The sequence below is a fragment of the Lissotriton helveticus genome, chromosome 11, assembly GCF_964261635.1.
Source record: "Lissotriton helveticus chromosome 11, aLisHel1.1, whole genome shotgun sequence".
NCBI classification, from domain to species: domain Eukaryota; kingdom Metazoa; phylum Chordata; class Amphibia; order Caudata; family Salamandridae; genus Lissotriton; species Lissotriton helveticus.
This window is the reverse complement of record NC_136072.1, coordinates 497522661-497550193: the sequence shown is the minus strand read 5'-3', so window position 1 is coordinate 497550193 and position 27533 is coordinate 497522661.

Genomic DNA, 27533 nt, shown 5'->3' with positions numbered 1-27533 from the left:
AGTTTGGCGTTGAGGCTGGCCTGGATCTGGAAGAGCAGGTGTTCAGCGGAGGGGAAGGTTTCGCTGGAGGTGGTGAGGCGGTCGGGTGCTCTTGTGGGCGATGGCGAGGCCCCCTCACTGGTGGTTTGGGTGGTCCTTCCTCTGGATCTTATATCCGTCTGGGATGGCGGTGTTGATGTCGGGCGGAGGAGGGGATGGTCCAGGTCTCAGTGAAGGCGAGAGAGAATCGAGTAGGCTCCAGATTTCTATGGTGTGTTTGTGTACGGAGCGAATATTGAGGAGGATGCATCTTAGGGAGTTGCCAGTGCTGGCGTTGGTGGTGTTGGAGGCCAGGGTGGTGGTGAAGGAGTCGCAGCAGTGGAGACAGGAGAACTGGCCGTGGGTCTTGTCTGGCGAGGCCTGTTGGCAGTCTCAGAGTCTTCCGGGTTTGAGTACTTGGAGGGTGGTGGTGTCGTAGCAATGGATGGCCGGAGATCCAGGGTTTCTGGTGCTGGCTGTGTTCGGGTCGTGGACGTGCGCAGACGGGCTTGCCTTAGGCTGCCGCTGCCTGCGTCCTACATTAAGTAGGGGAGGGGGAAGGGGGCAGGTCAGGAGGCGGGAGCGGGGTGTGAGCTGGAAGAAGGGCTGCAGAGGCAGCAGTGGGGAAAACCGGCGAGTGGATTAAGCTTCATATCAAACTGTAATGATAATAGGAACTGAAAGTAAGTAAGGGAACTTTGTGTGCTTCAGAGTGCCTACATTAAGCAAACGTTAAGCAAGAACAGTGCAAATTCCTCCATTGCCTAGCCCTGGCACAAGGGCCTGTTCAATGGTTCCTGGGTGTTAGTTCTAAATGAAAATGCATGGAATCATTAGCTTTTCCTTATGTGACATACATGAATGAGCAGGGGATACTTCCAAATTGCCAGCACACCCACTGCTGAAGGCGAAGCAGTCAATCCATGTCCAAAGTCCATATATGTTAAATCTTCCATGTGTGTTGCATTGTGCTACACATGTACACAGATTAATATGCCTTGTAAATATCCACATGTGAAGAACTGTGCTTTTTTCAGGGCAACACCAAAACATTGGAAGGTACAAATATTTCACTCTCATCAGCACTCTGTGCACCAGTGCCATTAAATCCTTAAATGACTTTATAATGTTGCATATGGTGTATACCTGTCCTATTTTAGCATTACACCATTTAGTCATTCCTAGGGTCAATGTTGTAATCCAAATGTCATGTTAAAATTGAGTATGACATGATGCTGGCCAGAATAACTAATTACATCACATACCTGAGGAATGTTTCAGGCATGTGATGATGGATACATCTGAACTTCATCATCCAGCCAGCTCAGGTCTGCAAGCGAACTAGCTGTGACCAATAACCTGGCCATATTCAGATATGTATGTCTAAGCTGTTGTGTAAATCTGAAATACTGGGATAGTATAGTTTTTAAGATTTAAATGTAGGCATACGTTAAACCACTATTTACAATGCAATTTCCAAAATCATGTATTGTAGGTGGGCATTGACCTTTCACCTGCGGAGAGGTGGACTCCTTCCAGGACCCCAATGCTACTGGCAAGTGTTAGAAGTACATATGTGTAGCATTTTTAATTCTGTGTGTGATCTTAGTGAAATGTAACATTGTGATGTGTTGTAGGAGGTACTAATCAACTACCATGAACTTGCTGTCAGTGTATGAAACACAACAGAACCTGCCCACAGATTCATTTGGAAAGAACAAGGAAGACTTACACTGTGAATGTAGAGTGTATGTAAGCAGGCCCACAGAATATAAGCATCTTAACATTTATGTTAATGTTTGCACATCTAAAGTCATGTGTCTTTGGGCACAGTTACCATCATCCGGTACAGAATCTGCATGTGTTAAAAAAAACACATTAGCTCGTACAACAAATGGCACTTAGCTATACAATCATATTTTCAACGTATTTAGAAGCATCCACCACCACATCCACCACCAGGTCCACCATCACCACGTCCGCCACCACCACCTCCACAACCACCACGCCCACCACCACGTCCACCACCATGTCCACCACCACAGCCACCACCACCACGTCTGCCGCCACTAGATCAACCACCAAGTCCACCACCTCCACCACCACCACCACCATGTCCACCACCACCACATCCACCACCACGTCCACCACCACCACATCCACCACCAGCAGCACGTCCACCACCAGCATGTCCACCACCACCACATCCACCACCACCATGTCCACCACCACAACGTCCACCACCACATCCAACACCACCACTACATCCACCATCATGTACACCACCCTGTCCACCACCACGTCCACCACCATAATGTCCACCACCACCACCATGTCCACCACCACATCCACTACCACCACCACCATGTCCACCACCATGTCCACCACCACTTCAACCACCACATCTACCACCACCATGTACACCACCACCACCAAGTCCACCACCACCATGTCCATCACATCCACCACCACCACCATATCCACCACATCCACCACCACCAAATCCACCACCACATCCACCACCACGCCCACCACCACCACATCCACCACCACCATGTCCACCACCACCACGTCTACCACCACGTCAGGCACCACCATGTCATCTATCACCACATCCACCACCACCACCACATCCACCACCACCACCATGTCCACCACCACATGTACCACCAACACCATGTCCAACACCACATGTACCACCACCACCATATCCACCACCACCACATCCACCACCACCACGTCCACCACCACATCCACCACCACATCCACCACCACTGCCACATCCACCACCACATCCTCCGCCACCACCACCACCACATCCACCACCACTACATCCACCACCACCATCAAGTCCACCACCACCATATCCACCACCACTACGTCCATCACCACCATGTCCACCACCACCACCACATCCACCACCACCATGTCCACCACCACCACATCCAACACCACCAACATGTCCACCACCACTTCCACATCCACCACCACATCCACCATCACCACATCCACCACCATCACGTCCACCACCACCACATCCACCACTACCACCATGTCCACCACCACCTCCACGTCCACCACCATCAACACGTCCACCACCACGTCTACCACCACCACCACATCCACAACCACCACCATGTTCTCCACCACATCCACCACCACGTCCACCACCACCACCATATCCACCACCACCAGCACATTCACCACCACCACGTCCACCACCACCACATCCACCACCACCACGTCCACTACCACCACCACCACGTCCACCACCACCACCACATCAACCACCACCACATCCTCCACCACCACCACATCCACCACCACTACGTCCACCACCACCTTAATATGCTCTATGACACTCTACTCCACTCTATGCCGCTATGCACCACTCAACTCTATGCCACTCCACTCTAGGCCACGGCACTTCACTCTACGCTACTCCACTCTACTCCACTCTGCGCCACTCTACTCCACTCTATGCCACTCTATGCCACGTCACTCTCCTCTACGGCACTAACTTTTAGCCATGCTGAACACCACCTGGTGTACAACACGGCTAAAACACATTGGCAAAGCCAATAGGTGGGTCCAATTCACTTTGCCAATGCGTGTAATAATTAGGACAATAGCATCAGCAGTGCATTTTCAATGTATGCTTTTGCTTCAGTTTGGGCAGATCCCTGCACATTTAAAAAAAAGTGCACACAATCACATGGTTACTCATGGACCTTCCTAAATCATGACATATTAAATCGTATTTTACCTTAGTGTACATTTCTCAATGTGAATCTGTATTGCAAATTTTTTTCATCAGTGACAAACATGCCATTAAGAGCTTCCTCATGAAACTGAATCATATGGGACTGCACTTTGGATCAATGAGATAATCCTAGTTAATGCTGGCCTTATGTTTGCTAAACCCATGTACTATGTATGTTACTAATGTGCTAGTAGTAGAGAGATAGCTAAAGAGAGCATTGAGAATGGCAAGGCAGGAGTTACTTTAGGGGGCATATTTACATGAAAATGGTGCAGCATGGTGCCGCAAGCAATTTTATTATGCTGAGCTGCGTCATTTTCAAAATGCAGGTAGGCACCGTATTAACATGAATAAGGCGCCTCCCTGTGCACACCTCTGACCGGGGCTAAAAAAGCTGCCTAGTGCCAACACAGGCACCCTTGCACCATGGTGCAAGGGTGCCTGCATTGCAGGGAGGATTGTTTTTGTGCAGAACACTTAGAAACACATAGAAAAAGCAAAAATCAAGGAGAAATAAAAGTACTTCAGTACTTCTCCTCGTTGTGCCACATTAACGCCTCCTTGTGAAAGGCGTTCATTTTTGGCACTGCCTCAGATTTACAGATACTTGTAAACATGGAGCAGTGTCAAAAAGCCTGGGGTGTTGCTGGAAATGTCCACAGCAACACTTATTGCACGCCACTTTGCTGCAGAAAACTGCGTTGCAGAGGGCCATATTTACAAGGCTGTATTAAGCCATGCAAAGTGGCTTAGTGCGGCCTTGTAAATATGGACTTGCACCGAGCGCCACTGGAGTGTCAAAAAAAGTGACTCTGCAGTGGTGCTTGGGGCTTTTAAATAGGCCCCCAGATGTGGCAACCATTTAAATATTTGTGTGGCTCCTACATAATCGTTTTTGCACTGCTACACCATATATCTGTGTAGAACATTCTTGCACAACTGTTATGGGTCCAGCAAGTTTTTGAATCCTAAGTCATTTCCAATCCGAAAATTGTGCTCAGTATGGAAAACTTTAAGACACTCTTCTGTGATACACCAGTGTCATAAATTAGATGTAATACCAGTTTGCTTGAATATTGAAGGTACAGGCATACCAATATAATTAATGGTAAACCTTGATTCATGTTTGGTGTCATCTTTCGGTTGTTCATCATATATTGTGCGACAGTTTCATCACGCATAACGTTTGTTCATTTTTTGTATCTCGCATTGAATTGTAAGTTAAAATAACTCAAAAATTGAAAATGAAAAAATCTTATTTGGAGGGAAGGGATAATTTTTAAATGGACTCTTCTCACCAGTCATATACCAGTCATGCTTGTTCATGAAGTATCTGCAGACATGTCTTCATTCCCAAATTCTAGGTCTTTCTGTGGTAGAATGAGATCCTCTCTCATCCTTCTCATGTGCTGTCATTAGTTTATGCGGTACAAAAGGGGGTGGTGATGGACGGAGCATCTGAATCAATCAAACACTCACACCCAGTCAAAAGATCTGGGTTTAATCCATCACCGTTCTTTAGCCCACTCTGCCACCCCAGTTCAGACATGGCTATATGCAAATCAGTCTGACCCTGTGCCTCATGGGAACAGTCCAGCCCGAACTGCCAAGCCATGTCTTCCCTGGACTGGAAACAAGCTTCCGAGGACCGGTTTCTGGCATTCCAGCCGTCTTCAGCCCGGCTTGCTTGAATCCAGTGGCAAAGTGAGCAAGGGACTCATGTCTGAGCATACCCTGCCACACTTATGGCGGCCAAAAGCGGTACAAAAGGGGGTGGTGATGGACGGAGCATCTGAATCAATCAAACACTCACACCCAGTCAAAAGATCTGGGTTTAATCCATCACCGTTCTTTAGCCCACTCTGCCACCCCAGTTCAGACATGGCTATATGCAAACCAGTCGGACCCTGTGCCTCATGGGAACAGTCCAGCCCGAACTGCCAAGGCATGTCTTCCCTGGACCGGAAACAAGCTTCCGAGGACCGGTTTCTGTCATTCCAACCGTCTTCAGCCCGGCTTGCTTGAATCCAGTGGCAAAGTGAGCAAGGGACTCACGTCTGAGCATACCCTGCCACACTTATGGTGGCCAAAAGCGGTACAAAAGGGGGAGTGTTTGATTGATTCATATGCTCCGTCCATCACCACCCCCTTTTGTACCGTCATTAGTTTATGAGTATGAGTTTATGAGGGTTTCTTGTTTTTGGTTTCTATTTGTTGCAAATTCTGTTTGGGTTAATTCAGTGTTTTCAACACTTGCAAAGTGTTTCTCAGTATTTATGGTTTTTGTGAACTGTAAAATAATTAGGGAATTATTTTAAATGCTTAATATTAGTTAGACTTTTAGGTAGGTATGTATGTGGTATTTGTAGTGCAAACCTAGCCAAAAGGTAACAGAGTGCTGTACAGGGTCAAAGGCAAGAATAGAGTCAACTAGTGATAGGAGAATTCACTGGATTACGGGAGGAGAAGTGTGCTGTTACTGCATAGTGATGTAGGTTCTATTTTCTTCCATACTTTGTGTATTGCTACTGTCAGTTCTTTCTTCATTATTGCCTGCTTTTCACACTCTTCATTCTACCCTTTCCTGAAGTTTGCTCGTTTATGCACCTTTTCAGGATTATTTCACCTCCCTGCCTGGCTCATTTCTGAGCACTCAGACTCCCAAAAAGTCACTTCCATGCATGGCTAGGGATATGTTTGCACCACATTAAGATTTGATTTCAGCAGATAAAATGTAAATGGTGGGATTTTAATGCACCAATCCTGCTTCTCTTTGCTTCAGTGAAATGGCACTGATTGGATGAATGAAGATTTTCTACTTAGGGCTCAAGTTATATGTTGTGGTTTTTTGGTGCTTTGTTATTGCTCGCCTGGATCGACATACCTTGTTCTGTGCCAACAGATACCAAAAGAGGACTGAGATGATCATGTTTGTAGGTTGCCCCTGGGCAGCACATGCACTGCTCTGCAACGCATGCTGTATTGCAGTATGTACTTGAAGTCCCGCCCACTCTCCGCCCATATTTGTGATTGGCTTGTGAAGAACCGGAATAACCCACTCACTGGGTCTCGGCGACGGGGGAACCGCCCTAGTCTTCCATGCCTTGCATACTTAGGAAAAAGGAGACACAGGAGCCTTCGTCTGCAGGAGGAAACGAGATTTATTCAATAGCCCGGGCTATGGAACAGAGTCCCAAGCTAGTCAGAGACAAAACCCAGGAGGCTGCTACTTTACTCTGTAGCTTACAAGCCTTTTATACATTTGTCATACCATTCTTTTGGCTGTCAGTCCGTTGTCCAATCAGGGCAGTGTTTGTAGTTGATAGCTTGATCAAGGGGATGCTTGTAGTTGGTGACCTGGTCAAGGCTTGGTACACAAAGCATTGTCCACTCTATGCTTGTAGTTGGTGACCTGGTCAAGGCTTGGTACACAGAGCATTGTCCACTCTGCTTTGATCAGGGCTCTTTCTTTCAGGTCATTGTTCAATTGCCTGATAACCTGATCACTGTGTCAAGGATGTTTTATCAGGCTGGGAGCAGGAGAGGAAAAATGAATCATTCACTCGGGTGAGGGCCATGTGGTTTTCTGATGAACTGAAGAGAACAGGGGGTTGGGCGGGTGACAGTTCCTGGGCAGAAATGCAGGCCTGCAAAAATGCATTTTTGTCGTGCTGATAGAATTTTCCTCGTATATCAGGAAAAACTACCAGGTGGGTCGTGTGGAAAGTGTTTGCCACGAGATGGCAATGTAAAAATCAATAGAGTCCTGTAAAAAGGATTGTCGTTCAAAAAATACATTTCCTCAGACCCTCCTTTTGCCATAGAGTGGTAAATACTTCATGAAATGTCAATGTTCATAAGCCTATCTGTTTCTTGCCGGACCATTACCATCATATTTGTGTTGTGAATGCTTGATGGCGGAGGCTTGATGGTCTTGGCACACATAGTACAGAGGACTGGCAGGCACTGAAAACACAGACAGCAGGAGACCAGGACAGCTACTACTAAGGCAAGGAAGATGAGGACCCTCCAACCCCACTGGGAAAGAAGGCCCCAGATCCAGCCGGTGAGGGACCAGTTGCCTTCATCCAGATGCACTTCGGAAGAGAGACGATGCAGACCTTGGATGGCATCGTACACTGTAGGTGCGTGGTCCGGGATATACACGCAGCAGCTGGAGCCGATCAATTTACATACGCCACCACGATCAGCCAGGATGACGTCCAGGACCATGCGATTTTGGAGCGTTATGAGGCGGTCCGCCTGCAGCTCTGCAGTGATGTTGGAGAGGGCACCAGCTGTTACTGTGATGGTGGCCTCAAGGACCCTGGTCGGTCCTCGTATAGCTCGACTGTTTGCCATGGGGCCCCAGAATGGAAGCATACCTTTAAAGAAGTCCCCAGCTTCCTGGCCCACTGTATCTTTGGCTGATATGACACCCCTACATGAGCGGCACAGGGCACCCATCATTGACAGATGGTAACCCCCATGGGTGGAATATGTTGGTGGGAGGAGGAAGGCCAGATAGCAGGTACCAGACCAGTTACGGGGGAGCCAGGTGTAGGCGGCAGTTCCACAGATAAAATAGGTGTTGGGGGATGCCACCAGCTTCGGAGGAGATGTGGAGTTTAGTGTTTAGTGATGCCACATATACTGGTGCCAACTTTCTTAGTCCCTAGGCCATGGATGCAGACACAGCCTTGCGCATTTATGACAATCAGAGTGTCTTTTTCATTAGGCAGTATCTTTCTGGTGCTGAACCTGGAAAATGTTTGACGAGTGGTGGAGTTGAACACTACCATCTCACCGAGTTCATCTGGTGGTAGTAGCAATGTGGAAGAGCTGGTCGGGCAAAAAGGAGCATTGGCATTGCCAGATCTGTTCCGCCAGAAGTCATCACGCAATGTACAAAGGACAGGATGGGCAGTACCATTGACAGTGTAGACCTCCTGCATCAACATCCACCATGCAAGACAAGAACCAGAGATGGAAAATGGATAAGGAAAGAATGGGACAGGATGTAGCATGGAATGTGGCATCAGCCCGCACACCCAGCAGTTGAAAGTGTTCATGATCAGTTGGTGGTGATGCAACATTTGGATGAAGGTGTTATTGAAAAATTCTACACGGCGGGGTAATTCGTGGGCTGGTAAGGAATAGTACTGATGTTCTGCGGGAGTCGGGATAGGAGTTGGTGATGTAGCAGGATGGTAGATCAGTAAGAGCCAACCATGGATTGATAGGAGGAGGGAGACAAACAGCGTCACCACGGTGACCAGGAAGCATCTGCTATGTCGGAGACTGGCATCTCGTTTCTGGATACGGGTGTTTGGGAAGGCGGCCATTGTGCTAAGCCAGGGACCCCTAGTGGCTGTCTGTGATTGGTGGTTGTTTCACCAGATGCAGTGGCCGAGGGCCCTTATGGTTTACCTCAGTCTTACAAATGGCACTACTCTCAGCCTGGGAAGATCACAGCCCTACAGCCTTTGGCACCTGGTGAAGCCAAGGGCAAGCCTTCCCTCTGGAGCGTAGATTATACCTGTCGGAAGCAGGGACGGTATGATCAGGAAACAGTTGTTCTTGATGCTGAGCAGTGTTAAGGGAGGGCTCCACCCTTCCTTTTAGGACGTTGTCACTCTCCACTTCAGTGGATGTGGAATGCAGCCTGGCGTCGCTGAATGGGACAAAGGTTGGAACTGTATCTGTCTCTGTGTCTCCCAGTCCTTCCCTCACCCACTGATCGTAGGGGAGAGGCAGAGAGACACGCCGGCAGTGGGTAGAGTGGACCCAGTTTTTTCGACCATCCACTTTCACAGCGGTGCGGGTGGCCAATAGGACTTGGTGGGGTTGTGTCCAGCGGGGCTCGAGGCTCTTGGTCCGCTGGAAGTTCCTCACCAGGACCCAGTCGCCAGGTTGGATGACGTGTCCTGGGCCCTCGCTTTTTTCCGGTATGGCCTCGTGCACCTGGTGATAAAGAGTACGGAAGTTGTTGGTTTGATTGTGCAGGTAATCAGTCAATACAGGGTATTCAACATCTGACAGTTTCTTAGGTCCCCCAGACATTGGCAGGCCTCCCGAACACAATCTCATGTGGTGATAATCCTATCCTGGTGTGGGCCGTTGTTCTAGTGGACAGTAGGGCCAAGGGCAGAGCATCAACCCAAGTGACACCGGTCTCAGCTACTATTTTGGCCATTTTAGTTTTTAGGATGCCATTGTATACCTCCACTAGGCCTGCTGACTGGGGGTGGTTGGCGGCGTGAAATTTTTGTTTTATGCCTACTGCTGTACAGACATGGTCCATGATTTGAGCTGTAAAGTGTGTCCCGTTGTCGCTCCAGACCAAGCAGGGCAAACCAAAGCGTGGGAAGTACTCCTTGAGTAGTACTTTGGCAGTAGTGATAGCAGTGCAGTCTTTGACGGGGTAGGCTTCCACCCATCGACTGAATGCACAGACCACCACCAGGACATATTTTAAGTTAACGCACCTGTCCATCTGGATGTAGTCCATTTGGAGGACTTCAAACGGGAAGGTAGGAGGAGAGAATCCTCCCTTAGGAGTAACGGTGCCTTTTCCGGGGTTGTACATTAGGCAAACCATACATGTTCTAACCAGCTTTTCAGCATATGCTGGTATTTTGGAGTTGTACCATGTAGGTTCCAACAGTTTGCAAATTCCTTTTGCGCTAATGTGAGCGGGACCATGGGCCATTGTAACTACGGCCAGCACGTGACTATCAGGCAACATCCATTGTCTCTCCGTGGTTGTACGGACCCAGCAACCATGACTTCCCTCCTTTGCTAAGTGATCTTCCCACACTCTTAGTTCTTCAGGAGTAGTATGGGACTGAATGTCAAGCACACTTTGTACTGTATTTTCAACTATGCCCCCTTCTGTCACCCACCTAGCGGGACCTCCAACATACATTCCTTCCCTCTTCCTCAGCGCTGTTTGTCTGGCCGTCTGATCAGCCAGAGCATTGCCTTTCCCGACATCGTCTGTCACCTTCTTATGGGCTTGACATTTCATAATGGCCACCTTTTTGGGGAGTGACAGAGAGTATAACAGTCGGTGTATTAGGGGCCATGTGGATCTTGGTCCCATGGGAAGTAAGGAAATTCCTTTCTTTCCATAACCTACCGAAGTTGTGGACCACCCCAAAGGCATACTGACTGTCGGTGTAAATATTTACCGTTATACCCTTGCTTAACGCACAGGCTCTAGTGAGGGCCACTAGTTCTGCTGCCTGGGCAGAGCACTGCGGAATCTGAGCAGTTTCGACTACCTTTTCTAATGTTGTGAGTGCATAGGCAGCTGAGATGTTACCTTCTGGCCTTCTGAGACATGATCCGAGCACATATAGTGTACCTACTGGGTCTTCTATCGGGGAATTCTGTAAGTCAACCCGTCCCTTTGTCTCGTCCTCTGTCCTTAATATGCAGTCATGTGGGTCTAAGCGGGCATCTGGAGTGTCCAGTGGGAGTAATGTGGCTGGGTTTAGTGCAGTGCATCTTTTGATGTTAATGTACCTGACAAAGAGTATTAGTTCATACCCTTTAAGTCGTGCGCTAGTGAGGTACTGTGTCTTGGTGTTGTTAAGGAGGGTGTCTACAGAATGGGGGACCATCAGAGTCAGAGGGGAGTTCATGACGATTCCCGCACTCTGACGGACCATGAGGGCGGCTGCAGCTGTCGCCCGTAGGCATCCTGGGAGAGCCCTCGCAACAGGATCCAAGGTGGCTGAAAAATAGGCACATGGCCGTTGGTGCCCTCCAAACATCTGGGTCAGGACTGCGCATGCACAGCCATCTGTCTCATGTACAAAAAGAAAAAATTGTTTGCTATAGTCAGGGGTACCGAGGAGTGGAGCAGTACACAGGGCCCTCTTCAAATCTTCGAAGGCCTGCGCATGCTCTGTAGTCCATGGAAAGGAACTGTCTGAAACATCCTTGGTTGTGAGGGCAAGAAGGGGTTTGACCATTGTCGAAAAATTTGAAATCCACTGTCTACAGTATGAAGTTAGGCCTATGAAAGCTCGTACCTGCTTTTGTGTTTGTGGGGCCGTTATAGCATTGATAATGGCTACACGATCAGCGGTGAGCTGCCTTCCCTCCTTCGAGAGGAGATGACCTAAATAGGTCACCTTCTCTTGACAAAACTGAAGCTTTTTTAAAGAGACTTTGGGGTTGTGGAGGGCAAGGTGGCGTAACTGACAGAGAGTAGCTTCTTTACATGTTGGGGCAGAATTTGCAGCAATGAGGAGGTCGTCTACATACTGCAATAGTGTTGAATTGTCAGGAAGTTCCAAGGAATCTAATTGGCTTTTTAGGGCTTGGCGGTAGATACTGGGGCTCTCGGTAAATCCTTGAGGGGCGCGGCAGAATCTGAAACTCCGCCCACCAAGGGAGAAACCAAAAATGTGTCTGCTGTCAGGATGTATGGGTATGCTGAAGAAGGCGTTCTTCAGGTCAATGACAGAGAAGTGTGTGGCGTCAGAGGGAACCATCGTCAAGAGGGCAACAATGTCGGGGACAACAGGATATTGGGATATTGTTATTTTGTTAAGGGCTCTCAGGTCAATCACAAATCTGTATATTTTAGGGGAGCGAGCATCTCCATTAGTCTTTTTAAGAACAGGAATAATGGGACTGTTACAGATATTGCCACGTGTCTCCTCCACTACGCCCTTGTCCATCAATTCAGATATTATTGTCAACAGGGCCATTTCTCCTTCCGTGGACAGTGGATACTGCCGAAGGCGGGGGAGAAGTGCACCTGGCTGGCTGCGTACCACATGAGGGGGTATGTTGAGACACCCTACATCAGTGTCTGATTATGCCCAGAGGGAGGAAGGTAAAGACTGCAACTCTAGTGGGAGGGGACCGGACAGATACATGTAGGAAGCTGCAGTCGGAGAGATTGTTAGGGATACACCTTGGGGACTACATGATATGGTTGCATACAGGGCTTTTAGTAAATCCAAACCTAGCAAGTTCTCACTTCAACCTGTAGTAAGGACCAAGGGAGCATCAACATGTGCAGGGCCAAAATCGAGAGGGAGTGGTTCAGAGACAGGACTGGTCACGGGCGTCCCTGCAAAACCCTCGGAGACATTCATATTGCCAGAAAGGGGTGCCTCCGGGACTGACAGACGTGCAATAGAAGACCTGGTGGCCCCAGTATCCAAAAGAAAATTCTTATCATTCCCCACAACTGTCATTTTTACATACGGGCCCTTTTGATCCACTGGAATTTGCACTCTGGTAATACCCGTTTCCTGGTTGTCCTATGCTTGGTAGAATCCTGTCTCATCAACTTCGTCATAATCATCATTATAATAAGTGCGTGTTGCTTCGTTCAAATCAAACCTGTTGGTCGGGCGCTGCCGCATGGGGGCGTCATCCCTGGGCCTATGTTCTTTATCCTGTGGATGGGGCGGGCCATGATCCCGAGTCGGCCTCGCTTCCCTGGGAGCGTGAGGCCGAGTCCTCCCTGTTCTTATGTTTTCTGCTAATACAGGACACTCATCTATCCAATGGCCATACCCCTTACAATAAGCACACTGATCGGTTTGGAGGGCTCCCGTACCTTGAGGACTGGTGGGGGTGGACTAGCGAGCCCTTGGAGGGGGTTGGGATTGCGGTCTAAAATTTCCGCGGGCATCGGGACCTCGGGGAGGATAACCCTGCTGCAGAAGTGCCATAGTCTTAAGATCCCTAACTTTCTTACTTTCCTTATCTTTAACTTCGTTCTCCCTATTCTCATGATATTGAGCCATAGCCAAGATACCGGTCATAGTTTGGGCAGACCATGTACTCTCAACCTTCTTAAGCCTGGCAGAGATCTCGGGAAGTAAGTTGCTGACAAATTTGTCGACAAACACTGGGCCAGAACCTGGGGTCCGGGGATCCAGACCACTATGTCCCTTGTATTCAGTCTCAAAACGGGTTAAGAAGTCAGCCACATTTTCATCTTTTTGCTGTCTACAGGCGTTTATTGTATCCCAATTGATGACAGTTTCCGGTAAAAGTGTTTTCATAAACGTCATAATTTTACCGGGCAAAGTCAGGATGGCAGCTTCTGGTTTAGCCCCTCCTACCCTTGCTTCTTCCATAGCCTCTAGGTCAGCCCATTTACCTCCCAATGCCACTTCATGATCAGTATGCCGAATCTTGTCTCATATTTCAGTGGGTACAACCGCACCAAAAAGTAAATCTGTATCCTCAAGAACGAGAGTGCCTGCAGATATAATCTGACCTAATTCTCTATAAAAGGCAGCCGGATTCTTCCGGGGATCTGGTAACTGTCCTTTTAACTGCATTACTTCTGACCTTTTCCAAGGAACATGAACCCAAAGCCTGCGCCAGTGTGCTACGACAGCCTCTCTGCCATTATTTTGGGCGTCGGTAAGTGCACTAACAAAGACAGGGGTCGCCTCTCTCATTGGCATAGCTGTGTCTAAAGGAGAAGTGTGGCTCAGGGGTTAGAGGCAGCAGACCCGGAAGCTGAGATCGGTCCTGGACCAGGGTTCAATTCCCCGCCTCGGCGGGTCTTGGGCTAAAAATTCCACGGACTCGATAATTCTCGCCCTGGTGCCTCCTCGACTCTCGGGTTCACACTCTGCGACTCTGGGCAATAGCTTGCTTAATCTCCACAACGGCCCCTCGCGGCGGGATGCCTGACTTTCACCTTGTGGATACCCTGATATCTCACAGGGGAATACCAGGACGGGTTCCCTAAGCAAGCGCCGGGAAACCCACTGCGGGTAGCTGTGCGCTATATAAGCCCAACTACATAAAGGTGCATTTGAAAAGGCAGTCATGTCACGGTAAGCTACTAAAACAGATATAGCCCCAAACATCCCCTCTCCCTGAACATCACCCCTTTTTATTTGTGACCTAAGGTCCATCAATACGGTAGGTATCTGAACACATTTCCAAATTTTTGCGTGACCAAAGCACACATGTATTCAGCCCAGGTGGTTTGTTCCATAAGTGTCTATTGTGAAAAGGTGGACCATATTTCTTTATAGGAATAAATATCTTTGTTATTCATCCAACATTCACACTGTTGCCTCTGTAGGTCTTTCTCTTGAAGGGACGAAAAGCTGACTGCTGAGCGTAAGGAGGCTATTCGGGGGGAATTAAATAAATTACATAAGTCTTGTTTGACTGTAGACCACGGGGAAGCAGGAGAAGGACAGGTAGGGGTAAAGCCGCTAGGGTTGGACTGATGGAGACTTGTTATCATTCCCTCGGCGAGGGCAGAGTTAATGTGTGTGGTCGAAGTCATGGGAAAACTCGGGAGGGCTGGTGTGACAGGGGAAACGGTAGGAGGGGCAGTGGGGGCTGGGGCGGGTGGTGGTAGGGGGACATACGGGGTGTGAGGCGTCAGGGCAGAATATATTGCGGCATAAGCAGGAGGGCTTTCTAGCATGGTATCAAGCAAGGAATCACTTTCTACTACCCCCTCTATATGGACCTTTACTTTTTCCTCACGGACTGGATAACATTTCTGTACCTGGGCCCCATGCTCCCTATCGGCTATTTCTACCAATTTGGTCATTCTATTTTGCAAATTTTCTCTGGCGTGGTCGGCCATAGACATTCGTTCTTGTTTTCTTTCTTGCGCCTTCTGTTTCCTAGCTCTCTGTTCTACCTCTTTCCTCCAAAATCGGACAGACTCAAACATGGACGGGCGCGTTTTTCTTTTAATTAATTGCTCCTCTAAGTTTGCAAGGACTTGGGAATCAAAGGAGCCAAAAAATGGCCACTGTCACTCCGCGTTACTTTTCTTGGTGTATTTCACCCAAAACGAGGAAAACGTTATGGCAGCGGGGCCATATTTAATATACATAGTGTGGCCAGGAGTTCCTTCTGGAGGAAGAGAGCAGGCCTCCTCCAGCTGGGAGTCCTGCGTACACATACAACAACATAACCTCTTGAATTTACTACTGACCGGCGTGCTTTTAAACAGATAACAGACACCAGCGGGTTCCTTAAAACTCACCTCGCTTGCTTGTCGTTTGCAAAGGACAATGATAACGGAATCATACAGAACAGTCACCAGCGGGTAAAAAATTCACCTGGCTTGCTTGGCTTTGGCATAGTCAATAATTCATACAGATTTCATACAGAACAGACATCAGCGGGTTTTAAAATTCACCTCGCTTGCTTGGCCATGGCAAAAGTCAATACTAAATTGGCTTTTGCAAAAGTCAATAACAGAATCATACAGACTTGGTGGATGATCAGTCCACCCTTACCTTACAGGGGTAGTTCTCTTCTGCAGACGTTGGGCTGTGCCCTGCTCCAGAAATTATTTGCTAGGGGACTCAAGCGAGAAGGCGGTCAAGTGGCCCAGACCGGGTGGGGAGGAACAATGGGTGAGTTGTTCGGTCTACCGGAATAAAACAAAAATCTTTGGGTAGGGCGCCTCCGTCGGAGTCTCTCCATGCACCTCCTCACGTCCACCGGGCCTGACCTCCGTACTCGTGGAGTTCCTATTTGGGCGCCATTTGAAGAACCGGAAAAACCCACTCACTGGGTCTTGGCGATGGGGGAACCGCCCTTGTCTTCCATGCCTTGCATACTTAGTAAAAAGGAGACACAGGAGCCTTCGTCTGCAGGAGGAACCCAGATTTATTCAATAGCCCGGGCTATGGAACAGAGTCCCAAGCTAGTCAGAGACAAAACCCAGGAGGCTGCTACTTTACTCTGTAGCTTACAAGCCTTTTATACATTTCTCATATCATTCTTTTGGCTGTCAGTCCATTGTCCAATCAGGGCAGTGTTTGTAGTTGATAGCTTGATCAAGGCGATGCTTGTAGTTGGTGACCTGGACAAGGCTTGGTACACAGAGCATCGTCCACTCTGCTTTGATCAGGGTTCTTTCTTTCAGGTCATTGTTCAATTGCCTGATAACCTGATCACTGTGTCAAGGATGTTTTATCAGGCTGGGAGCAGGAGAGGAAAAATTAATCATTCACTTGGGGTGAGGGCCATGTGGTTTTCTGATGAACTGAAGAGAACAGGGGGTTGGGCGGGTGACAGTTCCTGGGCAGAAATGCAGGCCTGCAAAAATGGATTTTTGTCGTGCTGATAGAATTTTCCTCGTACATCAGGAAAAACTACCAGGTGGGTCGTGTGGAAAGTGTTTGCCACGAGATGGCAATGTAAAAATCAATGTAGTCCTGTAAAAATGATTGTCGTTCAAAAAATACATTTCCTCACTTGTGTCATCGTCCTTCGTAAATGCTGGCTTCTGATTGGTTAATAGGCTTGTTATTACAGTCTGATCTGAGCCTGTCCATGTCCTACCTGCTTATAAAGAAAAACGCCTTCTAAGGAAATAGGGACTTATTTAGAGTTCTTACCACTATCATATTTATAAATCTGTGCCTACCTGGAGGAGAACGCTCTGTCTTCAGAGAACCTGCAGCCATGACAGCTCGTTTTGAGTCGTTGAAAGTTTGCTGAGCGGCCACAGTGGTCCACGCAGCTGCTCAGAAAACCAAAAGAAAACTCCCAAGGCAGAAGTTTAATTGTGAAAAACACACTACCAAGTAGCTTGACATTCTGACAGGTTACCCCAGTAACTGCGGTTAATTTATTATTTTTCCAGTATTGGACTGTCAGGCATTTTTTTGGTGGTCCAGAGCAGAAAAAAGTGCATCAGAATGTCTGTCTTAAATAGGACAGACAGTATAAGGTATTGTACTGATTGCCCCCAACTTGCAAGGCCATCGGTGTAAGGTTTCCGCCGGCACACCAGAGTGTCTTTGCCAGCAAAAATATGATGATCCACCTTACTCTCAACTTAGCAGGCAGACTGGCAGTTTATGGACAGTGTACTCCTTCATATTTGTTATAACTAGTAAGGGGGACCCCCTCTAGGAGAGCTAAGGTCAGGGAGAAGAGGGGAACGCAACCAAGGGATATGGTTGCGATTGAGTGAGTTTGAGAATTGATGTTAGCTGATCATATATATATTTGTTTAGGGGTCCTGGAACCATATATTATATTTGTTCCTCAAATGTCTAAGAGTGTATAATCATGTATAAAAAATATTGCACATAAATGTAAATGTATATTTTTATGATTTTGTATTTATAAAAAAAAGGAAAAGGAAAAAAATCTTTTAGATGTACCTTTGAATACAAAAATGATGAAAATGAAAGTATATGGCTAAAGTGTCAAATTGTATAAATAATATGTGTAGCCCTTATCTGATGTCAAACATATAAATCAAAGAAATATAGGTCGTGAGGGAGTTTGTTATATACTCCCTCACATTTGTGACAGAGTATAACATTTGTGACAGAGTAGTCTGTCCACAAAACTTTAAATTAGCCCATATATATTGTAGGCTATATGACCTTGGTGACATCAAATTGTGGTGTAGTATGAAACAATAGCTGAGGCAGATAATACCCATCATGACGCACAGGAGGCTTTTTGCCTTTTGCTCATGTAGGTCGCAACATGAATGAGGTCAGACTAGTGCACAACAGGAGACAAACAGGTACACGTACGAAGATAACAAAGATAGTTTTTTGTACTTTAGATTTTTTTCTGTATTATCCATATGTACACTGTTGGGTTGCACCTGTGTTATGTTATGTTTATTTGAGAATCATACTAAGGACTGCAAAGCAATGCTTTCTGACATTTAGATGGGCCTTTCTTTCTTTCAAGCTGTGCAAGGCTGCTGTGTTCCATGCAAGAAGGGTAAATCTGGAGGTATCTATATGCACTGTGATCTTTGTTGCCACAAACATGATACCTGAAATGTGAGAAATTGATGCTCTGCCCCTGTCAGTTAAAGAAGATGACATTGCATTGGTACAGCTTGCTCTGGCTATAATACAGCAGAGAACTGCGAGTTGATGCCAAATGAGATGAACTGTGTTCCCAAATTGCATGCACGGTGAGAGGAAGTAATTCCTAGGCCCAGGATCCTTGGGAATGGTCACATGGGCATTTTGGATGGATTTCCGTGGGCAACCAGTGATGCTTGGAAATTGCGTTCATCACTTAAAAATAATCAAAGATTGGTGCTGCACCACCGCAGCATGTGTGCAGTAAAACCCAGTAATTTCCAGTTCTAATGACCAACAAATATTCATTTTTGTGAAGTTTGACCAATTATAATTTTTAGCAGAAAACCAAAATCCCTATTTATGTGGAACAAGTGCAGACATGATTGTGTGTCTTCACTTCACCACACTCTGTGCCAACCACCCTCCCTTTGTAGTCTGTTACTGAACCATGAAATCCCTCCCCATTCACCAACCTCTTAGATAATTGACTGTCATTGGGCTAGTAGAGGAGTGGATTAGCAGGACTGTCAAAGGGCTTTTGAGTGATTTCTACCAAGAAACCTTCAGAGTAACGATGAGAACGATGTGCTCTAATAAAAAATAACAACAATTAAATACAATAGTCTAGAAAGAGCAAGGCAGAGTTATACTACAACAGCACCCATCTCCATGTCCACACAATGTCTATCCTGCATCCTCCCATTCCAACTATCAGTATGTGAGGAAGGGGGCAGGGTGTGATGTTCCCATCAAGCTAAGTAAAGAGCTCTGCACTGCAAATCCTAACACCAAGTTTAACAAGGATCCCTCAATTTTCCTATTTGTTTTGATGGATATGTCACAGTTAAGAAAGATATGGCTCCTACATAAGCTCTCCATTACGTAAGACCATCATACCTGATCCACCGCCTCTCATTCCACACACCTGCCAGACTACTTTGCTCTGTCCAACTTGCCCTGACCACTGTCCCACGAATCCACAAGACCAGAACCGGAGGAAAAACCTTTACCGAACTCGCGGCCAAGACATGGAACATCCTGCCCTCCACCTCAGGCAATCCGCTTCACTGACCCAATTCAGGAAGGATCTCAAGACTTAGCTCTTCGGCGAAATCTCCACACCCAGATGCTTCAGCAGCACCCACCCCCTCAGCGCCTTGAAACCCTCATGGTTGTGTAGCCGCGCTTTACAAACCCTAATTGATGTGGCAATTCAAGGTGATCCATGTCGGCTGTTCACATTTTCTTAAGACTCTGGACATGGCACAGAGTCTGGGAGTGGCCCGGGAGGCTTCCTTGAGGTCAAGAGACCCCAGAGGACCTCAGATTTTCAAACCCAGGTAGCACAGCGTACCAGAACGCGTAGGGCGCATGGATGATCCTATGACTCTCCAGTCCTCTCCGGCACAGAGGTTTCAGTGCTGGGTGGTGCCACTACGTTGCAGTCGCCGGAAAATCATATGAATGCTGAGGTGGGACCCGACCTGGGCAAGGGCCCCACTAGTGGAGTTTCTGAGGCGCAGGATAGTAATCCACAACGATACTCTTTGTAGACTCCTCACCAGCCATACAACGCCAGCAGCTCTTACTATTTATCTGCTCACTGGAGAAGGCCACCAGTTAAAAAACCTCAGAACTCTACATCCTATTTTGAGTCACATGTTTTTTAAAATAATTTGTTTGGGTTTAAGAGAGACAGATGCTTCAGGGGAGGAAGTATGGGGAGGGGCTTATGTAGTTTTATTTAGTTGGGTTGTGGTTTGGTTTTGACTTGCTAGTATGCCGCCTGTGACTCACACTGCAACACAGACACCTGGACCCAAAGATACACTTTACCCAGATACCTTTCATTTCACCTCACCGGAATTGCCTGCCTGCTGGTATGAGGGTAACATACCTGCCAGTGAATATACCCCCCTGACATCTCATACACTCATAACATGGAATGTGAATGGCCTGTTGGACTAGATTAAGAGAACTACAGCCCTCCGATATGCTAAGCATCTCCATCCCTCCATCCTTTTGTTACAGGAAACGCACTTCATGTAATAGAACTGCCCTTTCTGAAATCAATTTAGGAACGCAAGGGTCTATCATGCAAGATTCACCTGGAGCTCCATGAGGCTAGCCATATTAGTAGATAAATACTTTTCCCTTGCTGTTACTAATACAGTCATAGATCCCATCGGTCGGTTTGTGGGGGTGAGGGCCTACTGGAAAGACATCCATACAATCTCCTGAGTGTGTACGTCCTGCCTCATATACCCACTTAGATGCTTATAGCTCTCACAGAAACACTGCTATCCTTTCCTGTGGGAGTTCCCAATATAGAGGGTGATTTCAATGGCATGCTTAACTCCGCCATGAACAGGACAGGAATCCCTTCAAAACATCGTATTACAAAATAAAATCACGTTAGAGCCTGACTGAGCTCCCTGGGCTGCTGTAATGTCTGCAGAGTACAGTGCCCGACTATAATCACACATCAGCGGCACATTGGATGCTTTCGTGCATAGACTTCCTATTAATGCCTGCTCTATATGTGCTGCCCACCACCAGAGAGGAGATCCTCACCAGAGGCATCTGAGACCATTCATCTATTGAAATTCATCTTGGGAGTCTGGTGGGCTGGGTGCGCCGCATGTGGCGCCTTAATGGCTGGTGCCGCCAGGTTGAGTGTTGCAAAGTCCTTTGGACCACTGAACTGCACACCTATTTTGAGGTTAACACCGGGTCAGTAGGCTTGGCTGGTATACTTTGGGCTGCTGGGAAGGACATGATTTGGTATGTAGCCAAAGGATATATGGGCCATATTGAAAGGGACAGGAGATAAACACTGACAGGTCTGGTGGCATGTATTGCTACTTTAGATCGCTGTCACACTTCCAAACAATCAATCTATCAATCAATCATAGCATTTGTAAAGCACACTAATTACCCATGAGGGTCTCAAGGCGCTGGGGGGTGGGGGGTGCTGCTTCCAAGCCTTCCAAGGCCACACAGCGCCAGTTAGTGCTTGAAAGATCCATTCTCCAGCAGGAAGACCTGGAGGAGGCAAGGCAGTGCTAGAGGGTCCCCACAAAACAGATGCATGTAAACAGGGACAAATCTGGTAAGCTCCTATACTGGCTGGCCACTAGGGACACAGCCAACAGGATAATCCCTGGGGTCCTTGATTTAACAGGTACTGTCCGCTCTACCTCTGTGCAAATACCGCCGATGTTCACTGAGTATTATCGAACCCTGTATGAGACTCAACCCCATCCTCTGAGTGAGCAGAGCCAGTCCCTCCTGGTGGACATTCCGCTCCTACATCTACCCATCTAGTGCATGTAGATCCAATGCACTAGAGGAAAATCAAGAAGCTATACCTGGGCTACAATCCGGGAAAACCCCCAGAGCAGGTGGTAATCCCTTGGGAAATTACTACAGATTTTGGAACATACTGTCCCCACACCTCCTCATCTATACACAGACAGGGCACTTTCTCCCAGAACTAGACATAGCTACCATCATGGCACTGCCATTCCTATAGGCCCATATTTCTCACTAAAATGGAGATTAAGGTATTTGCAAAGATTAAAGCCACAAGACTTCAATGGGTCGTATCCACACTCATCTATCCGGACCATTGCGGCTTCATGTCTAATCGGAGTACCAGGTAATGTATACACCATCTGCTGATAGCATTACCGCAAGCTCATGAGATACCTGAGCCCTGTACACTCCTCCCTTCATTTTGAAAAGGCCTTTGACACCATTGACTGAAGCTTTATAAGGTCAGTCTTGGTCAAGATGGGGCTAGACCCTGTATATGTGGCTACATTGACCTACTCTACTTGCACCCCAGTGCTCATGTGTTAGTCAATGGAGTCCTCTCCGACACCTTTCGTATAGGTAGGGGGACCCGGTCTTGGTGCCCTCTGTCCCCTCTTAGAATCTTCCTTGATATTGAACCCTTAGTTCGTCTGGTCAAATTGCAGGGGGGGAGATAGGAGAATTCCACGGATGTGAGAATGGTGCTATACACACATGCTTCTTTGTCAGTGAATCTAGACCTGATGGGACTGCAATGTCTCTACCTCCTTGTACTCTATGAAGGGGCCTTGGATCTCAGAGTGAATACGCACAAATCCCTTCTACTACCGGTTCACGGACCTCTAGCTCTGGGCTTCCTTACCACTCAAATGATTTTTTTAAAAGATGGCCCCCTATGCTTTATTTACATCCATCCGAATTTCCCCTTATTTATTCCAGATTGGTTGTTCAAGGACTTTTCCTTGGTGATCCGCACCTTCTTATGGGTTACTGCCCACCCTATATCGCCAGGTCTAATTGCCTAAAATTGGTGCATGATGGGGGCATGGAAATGGCAGACATCCATTTGTATTATTGTGCAGCGCAGTTGCTGGTGGTCAATTACTGGCTGACCTATGGTTGGGGCGATCCCACATACAATGGGATCTCAGCCTCTTGAGCCTGGACAATATCATGGGGATTCTGTCTGGTTCCCCACTCTCCTGGCACTTCCCTGAAATAACAAGAGTTGTTTTTTGACCTGCCATGGGTGCTAGACTTTATGGGGTGGCACATCAATCTCACCCAGCAGACTCCGTTGACTGGTCGCAATCTCTGGAACACGGCTGATGTTCAGGGCTTCATAAATTGGGACAAAATTGGCATTACGACTTAAGGTAATGTTTGGCAGGGGAATCATATTAAATCCTTTCAAGATCTTCAGGCACACTTCGCCCTTGCCAAGACCCAATTTCATAAGCACCTGCGGGTCATATATGTCCTTTCTGTATACAGAGAGTAGACTGGTGTGCTCCTTGAATTTAACCTGCTGGATGCCCAGCTGCTGATGGCTAAACAGGAAAAATGGGGATATCCCACCTATAGCACACCACAGTTAACAATGCACATGATGGCTCTCATTCCCCCAACGTGAGTGGAAAGGATCGGACGTTTGGAGGGTGTGTACTGGCAACTAGCCAGTATGATTCCTCATTAAAATGCCATGTCGTATTGACCGAGGCTGGTCCAATTGAATTGCCTTCACTGTACATACCTCACCCTCAGGAGACTTTGGCGGGGGGAAGAGGATTGTTCCAATCTGCTTCCGTTGCACCAATGTGGACGTGGATTTCTTCCATATGACATGGCTGTGCCCACTATTCGCTACCTACTGGAAATAGAGAAAGTCCTCCTTTTCCTGGGTTTTAGGATACAAGCTCACATTGACCCCTAAAAAAGCCCAACTTGGGATGTTAGATGATCTGGGGCACACAAGGGGGAGAGGTACCTCAATGGTGTGTCCATGATAATTTCTAAATGGGGCATTGACCAAAAGTGGAGGATGGCTTCGGCCCTATGGCAACTGGATGGAGGGCTGGAATGGACTAGTGTGCGACATGGAAAGAGCCAATTTTTAAAGGCCTGAGCCGGCTCCATAGACATGAGAGGATATGGGGGGAATGGCTAGATTACTATGGTCTGCGGCCTCTTGATATTACTGATTTTGCCTGTATTATCGCAAGGGAGCATGTGGGTGACTACAGTTGTACTGGTGACTGGCTTGTGTTTCCACAGCAAATTGAACACATTGGTTATCAATAAAACAAAGGATATGGCATTGCCTCCAAGGCTTGAAAGCGGATGGTCAAGAATATGTTCCGCACCGTACCATACATCACAGGTTGGACACCTAAAATGTCAGTTTTGTTGAGGATTATACTATAATAGGAATCCCCTGATGGCCACTGATGTCACCGTTCTTGGTTTTCTAATGACTGTTGTCAAGCATGGGCGACATCCGTGGAGCTAAATTCAGAACCATTCTGATTCACTACTTCCTTTATCCACAGTTTCCTGAGGTGTAAAATTAAGGTTACAGAGCTAGTCTTAGGAGGGCTTCTTGTGAAGGTCATCCAAGGTGACAACAGGATTCTTGTCATGTCTACACTTTACCACCCTTGTATTGGATAGAAAGACACCCATTTTAGGCTTCTATTGGAACAAGTTCCTGGAAGCGTGTTAATAGAACTGGTGGAGCAGCTGTTCTTGCTGGTGGGCTCCCAATTATGGAGGGAGAAAGCCAAACGGACAAAGAAAAGTAGTACATGAGAAACATTAATAACCCTGACCTCATTCATATCAGTGCATAACTTAGTTGCACGTCCTGCTAAACACTTGAGTCACTAGACATACTGCCATTCATACAGATCAGAAGGCAGCAAAGTTTCAGAGCCAAGTGATAAATGGAATCGTAAAGAGGTGAAGGCGCACACACAGCTCATGCAACTCATGGCTTCCTGTGTATTCATTTGGAACTCTGTGACTCACAAGAAAATAATTCACCAGTATATAGATGCTTTGAAATGCAAATCCCCTGCTGTAATACCAGAGGCATGAATAACGTGGTCTGTGGTTGTGCACGTGGAGGAGAACAAAACAGTGTCACAGAGGGCTGAGAGAAACGTCGCTCTGTCATAGTGTATATTTGGCATGTTCCACAAGCCCCCAATGTGAGGAGCGGAGCAGTCATAGACTGAGCAGCCCTCAAAGGAGACCTCCAACCTCCATGTGTGCTTGGCGGCCTAAATAAATAATAATCGTTCAGCAAGGACCTGGCCACATTAACAGTGAAAGGGGCTATGTCAGTGGTTCTGTGACTGCACTCCTTAGTGCAAGGAGTCCTGAAAATCCAATCAATCCCCATCCAGAGGTCAGGGACAAGTTGTCCTCCCTGTGAGTGTCAGAAATTCAACATGTCTACCAGTGTTCTGTTTTTGTGATGAGCTCATGGGAAAGTGGTAACATTTAATCCGCAAAGGTGTTACCTTCATGCAAACGAGGGAATGCCCGAGGTGTAATGAAGGCCTCTACATCCTTTTTGCAAAGGAAGGGCCCAAACCTTTAAATGCCCCCAAAGTTTCATGGGGCCCCATTCAGCCCAAGGTCAATGATTATTTGTGCAATATGGGAAATTCTATGGCCCCCCTCATTCCATTCTGCAGAGGGGCCCCATCATTTGGCTTTATGCCACTGGGAATGCCTATAAATAAACTACACATGCGCTATTAGATTATGCATGTTCCATGTTATAGAAGGGCATTGTGCATTTGCAAACCTCTTCTGTGATAAGAATGCCTGACCCTGTAGTGCAAATGCTCCAGATGAATGTACTAGGTGGTAAAGCACAGAGAACTAAAGCTGTTCTTTCATCTATCCTGAAGACAGAATAGCAGAAATAAGCAAAGCACGCAGTGGAGGAGATACAAGTAGTGCAGTCAGTGCAATGCACCGGGGCCCAGAGGTGTGAGGGGCTTCCAACCTCACCAGCCCCTTTAGGCCTGAGAGGGCTTCTAAATAATCATGCTAGAGTTCCAAACGTGAATGAGCATTAGAAGACTTTATATATTGTTTGTATCCTGTCACGTTGGCTGTCCGTTCAAAGACAGAGGTCAAATGTCAATCGAATCTTCTTACAAACTGCTGCTTAATGAGCAGTACACACATTTCAAAATAAAGAAACATTTAGGAAAGCACCAATGAGGCGCTTTTTTTCTAATTCTGAAGAACAATGGAAACAAAGATTTCAATTGGATCAAAACAAATCAAGACACTTTACTTGATGTTGCACAAATGGGGATGAACAAATGATAAATATTCACTGAAATCACATTTCCACACATTATCGTTTGTGTGCTATATAGTTTTATCAGTAAAAGTATGTCTGTGCAAATTTAGTGGTCATTTCAATGGAAAATGGGCTATCCCTTAATGACAGTGGCTACACACCATTCTTAAGTAACATTTTTGTGACAGTGAGCTCCTAAATGCAACACCAGCTACATACTTCATCATTAGGACTCTCCAGCTAACTGGGCATGGCACATTTGTGACACTTGTACTTCATGTGATGCTTGAATTCTTCAGAATCCTTGTGAATTCCCTCCTTACTAGGGCCACAGGAGCTCTGACAGCACTGAGAGATTGCTGTAAACTTTGTCAGATTCGCTCAGCTTCATGAGTTAGACTCAGAGTAGCAAAATCTACTAAAGCACCCGTGGGGACACTGCAAAGGCCTCATTGCGTGGGTAGTGAATGACTGAATAGTGTGCATGCTCACTTTTGTAAATGCAGAGTGTGCCATTCGGCCCTGACTACCTTATGCCAGCAGAGGTCAAAGAAGAAGTTATGTCCATACTGCTGGGTGGCTACTGAAGATAATACATTCACAGTACTCACTGCGTTTAGCCTGACAGGTGGAGGGCAAACTATGGAAGTTAGTAAAGGAACATAGACTTAATTAGGACAAAGAGCTGAACATGGGAAAATGACATTTTTCAGCATTGTATATTTCATTTTATGTAACAAAATGCATAGGTAACTTTAAAACAACGTTTTGGTGTCACCAAAGCACAATTCTTCATTATTAAAAGATGAAGTGGGAATAGTTATCCGTCTGCGATACGTGGAAACCTGCCAGTAACAGAAAATAAGAGGTTGCTCCCCAAAGCGAGCTACTGAGAAAGTGGTAACTAGAGTTATACTGTAGTAGAAATGAGCGAGCCAACAAATTAGCAGCAGAAGCCACGAGAATAATCAGCGCATTTTGGGCTCAAGGGTCCATAAGGCACTTGAGCTGAACCAGAGTCTAGCATCTGGCTCGAGCCTTCAGTAGCTCACCCATCTCTATACTTTATTCTGGTTACTCAGTGCCTGAAATAAGCTTAGATGCTGCTGCCAGTGTGATATCTGCTTTGTATGTGAGGATTATTAGCTTGCTTGGAGGAAGACAATTTTGTACCTGTGCTGCATGTGAGGGGAAATTACACTGCTCCAAATGCTCCACGTTATGTGTCTGGGAGTGTTTGTGTGTGTTTACACACAGTTTGGGACTGCTGCTGCCTATGCTGTCCATG